The sequence below is a fragment of the Haliotis rufescens genome, unplaced genomic scaffold (genome assembly GCF_023055435.1).
Source record: "Haliotis rufescens isolate VD_foot unplaced genomic scaffold, xgHalRufe1.0.p SCAF_13, whole genome shotgun sequence".
Classification (NCBI taxonomy): domain Eukaryota; kingdom Metazoa; phylum Mollusca; class Gastropoda; order Lepetellida; family Haliotidae; genus Haliotis; species Haliotis rufescens.
In genome coordinates this window covers 32389885-32394175 of record NW_025963813.1, presented here as the reverse complement: position 1 = coordinate 32394175, position 4291 = coordinate 32389885, and positions in this window count along the sequence as shown.

Sequence of the window (4291 nt, the reverse complement as noted above, 5' to 3'; positions counted from 1 at the left end):
ATTCGAAAGGTCCTCACTTGAGATGTTGGCAACTGTTGATTGGTTAAAAATCGTTAATGACAACCGATACTTTTTCGCGCTTATTTTAAAAAGATAAACACACGCCACGTGTTTTGTACTTATTTATAAACACTTGAGTCTGATTGGTATGTCTATCATTTGAGTTGTTTAAACACAAACAAAACTTGATTATATTCGATGTTAATGTAGATCGACGCTCATGATGTCAGTTCCTGCAACGACTGTCTGGTCCAGATTAGATTATTTTAGAGACATCCGTCATAGAGCTGGAATATTCGCGAGTGAAGCTATAAACAACAACCAAACAAACAAATACAACTTTACAAACCAGGGGCGAAACTACATTGTAGCAGAAACACCTTTTAAAAAACACATTTATTTTGGCACCTAAAAAAGCACAATTTTTTTTCTATAAGTAAGTAAGTTTCTATGTACAGTTTGAATTAATAATTTACTGTATATACAGTTTTTACATTAAATAAGCCGAACATATTTATTGTCTAAATTATTTTCATTATGATGATATGTCGACTCGCTTTAAGATATGAAACAATAAATATTCATAATATATACTACGAATGAACATAATAACAACGCATAAAAGTAATATTATTTAATATTCAAATTTCATTTGTCATCACAGATATGTTTCTTGAATGAAAGTCGAATATGTGTTGGTGAAACACACACACACACACACACACACACACACACACCACACACACACACCCCCACACACACCCCACACAAACACACACACACACACACACCCCACACAAACACACACACACACACACACACACACACACACACACACACACACACACACACACACACCAACACACACACACAGATAGATAGATAGATAGATAGATAGATAGATAGATAGATAGATAGATAGATAGGTAGATAGATAGATAGATACATAGATAGATAGTCTGTCTTACAGACACATGATACATTTATATCAACTACAGCCCATGCAAGTTTATAATGTTTGGCAAGTCTAGATTACTGCAGTATCTGAAAATGAAGACAATCACTGGGCTCCCTTTTTATTAGATTTTTATTAAGATAACGTTACTGAACAACTGTTTTTTTCTGTACGATATGTTCATTTCAGAGACTATATGTTAGTCTAATAGATAGATAGATAGATAGATAGATAGATAGATAGATAGATAGATAGATAGAAAAGTCCAAAGATGAGCTGTATAATTTATTACCCACGTGGTGAAGATACAGGTGGTATTTTAAGATACTAAATCCGTACGTCACACGTGTGTCGTACAAGGTTGACCTTGTTTTATTCGTTTTGATTAGATAACCGTGACCACACCGGGGCTACTTTTTTCATTCATAAAAAATAGCGAGACGTCATTCATTTTGCAACTACAAGGCAGAACTGAAGCAATCTCATGTGAGCGAGAGATATTAACAAACACTTTATTAAACCAAACAAGAAAGTCACACGCATCAAATTCGGTTTGCATCCTATATAAGTTATGCATTGAGCTTCCACAGACATTATATAATCGAGCTATATCCATTTACAATGTACGACTACCGTTCAATCACACTCCGGCGAAGTGGTGACTCAGCATAACACCTCTGCCACAGGCTAATTTGCATATCACGTGACCGAACCTTTCTCTTGTTGTAAACAAACGCGCTTTTTCAGAAATCAGTATAGAACGGACTAATGCAAGTAGTTGGGGGCGCTTTACATATTGTTTCGCATAATTTTATAGATATACTACTACAACTGCGACAGTGAGTTGCATGACAATATATATTTAAACATCAAAGTGACCGTATCGCTAGCTCTCCGATGGGCTTCGATGACAGCACGTGGAGCCGTACAACCAATGTAAACATAGGATAACTACGCAAACACAAGTAGATGTTCACGTATTAGGATACTTTCATATTGAACCGTTACCATTCTTTGACATTTGTTTATGAAAATGTGTAGACTTGTCAAACATGAAACGGATGAAAAGCATATGCAATATCTTGAATGGACTCCGAAAGATGTGAAGAATCGTCACATGGCGCTGGCCTGTGGCAGAGGTACTATGCTGGCTGGCTGCTGGCCGCATGGAACTCTGGGTAGGAGAGTGCCGTTCAATAGATCGAGGGTCCCAATGAGCGTGACGCACCCGACTACTTTCGCACCTTCCAATTTGATTTAACGTAAAAGGATAAGCGTGGTGAAATGAAGCCAGTTTAAACTATCTGGACAGATATCTAGACTAACTTGGGTGTTTATTTTCACGCAAGGCCGTAGTTACCTTTTTTTGACAGGGGGGGGGGGGGCTCCCGTTAGATACCGTTTTTACGGGACGAGTGGACTTTCTATGGTATCTGACCGAGCGAAAGCTGAAGAAATAAGTTGAAGAAATTCTTCCAAAAGGACCTTGAGCGTCGGTGCTGTTACGTTTGCAAACAGAACTGCAGGCGCATGTTGGTGATGCGTATGCATAGGAATGTCACCAATGCCCATATTTGGGCATATATCAATATTCATGCACAACCACATTTTGCAACCGGTTTCAGTTTGGTCTGTCAACGAACAAAAGTTGTAATGTATTTTCTCTTGCATACATATTTAACGTGGGTAAAAAATAAAATACCACACCCATTCTCGTTAGATACCGTTTCTACGAAACTCGCTCGGTCAGATACCATAGAAAGTCCACTCGTTTCGTAAAAATGGTATCTAACGAGAATGAGTGTAGTATTCTCTATATACTCAACCGGTTTCACGCATGTGATTTTCAAGACTACAGTTATTCCGTAACGATGTTTTGACGTCACAGTGCACTCTAACATAGTATGACGTCATAGTGCAGTCTAACTTTGTGACGTCACAATAAGACAGGCGTAAGACGATAGGGCAGGCGTACGACACATACAGAAATAAGTATTGTAGTGGCAGTAAAATGTACAATACATGTAATTGTATAAAATAATTCAATTATTTCAGGCCATTTAATTTTGGTTTGAAGGTATCAATAAAATAACTTTCTTTTATCTTTCTCAATGCATCATTGTCACATTTGTAAAACGGGAATATCACAAAATTTGGTGTTTTATTCCCAACACACTGATCAATGTGTTGACTGAGTGGGATACACCGGCAAGAGGGGTCCCTTATTTGTTGTCGGTGGACCCGCACTCTCGCTCTTAAGGTGTCCCCTGTCTGTCCAATGTATTCGGCCTTGCATCCAGCACATTGTGTGACATAAATCAAGTTTTTTGAAGCACAATTCATATTTTGACGGACATAGAAAGTTTTTCCGTCTTTGAATGTAAAAGAACAACATTGTAAAACATGACATCTTCCCGAGGCAAGTGAGTTAACCGACTACAAAAGTCCAGTTTCCACCCTTGCCGAACTAGGCTGGTATTATGGAGTTACATTTTGGCTGGACTAACGAGTATATGCATAGTCCAATCAAAATCGCGCACTGAAATCGAAATCCGGTTCGTAAAGTGTCATGCAGATTTCGGTCGACTGCAGGATTTGCAAAGCATGCGCACCGCTAACTCGTTGTCAACAGATATTTTCTTAATCTTTTCATGCTTTTTATCAAGGTGCTCACGTGTTTGATGCACTTCGCGATGTAAGACTCGTTTTATCACAATATATAGATGTTGATTATCAATCAGATCGTCTTGACTGGGCGCCACCGTTTTGTTTGAAGCAAATGCAAGTGATACGAGAGGTGGAATCTGATTGGTCAATAGGAGAGGCATAGAAAGGACATAACTTGTAATAGCCACTGGTGGCGCTACGATCGAGCCCAGGAATTCCAGCCTAGTTCGGCAAGGGTGGAAACTCGACTTTTAAAGTCAGTTAACTCTCTTGCCTTGGGAAGATGAAAACATGAGGGCAAGTACCACAATTTGGTCTGTTACACATTTGTACTTGTACTTGATATGCCTCACTGTGTCAGAAACAACCAACCCCTGTCTTCTGCATACTTATTATGCCCCCGCTATATATTTCGGCGGTATGTAGCGCTCCGTTTGGCCGGCCGTCTGTCCGCCCGTCCGTATATCTGTCCGTCAGTCACACTTTCGTTTCCGGAGCAGAATTGGAAAACCTTTAAATATGTTTTGACCAAAACATAGTACACGGATCAGTGAAGCACAGGAATGGTGTCTTTTGCTATAAGGTATATTTGATGGAAACGTGACTCATTTTGCTTATAAGCGGAATTTCGAAAAAAAGAACTTGAAAACTTTTAAGTATTTTTCAGTA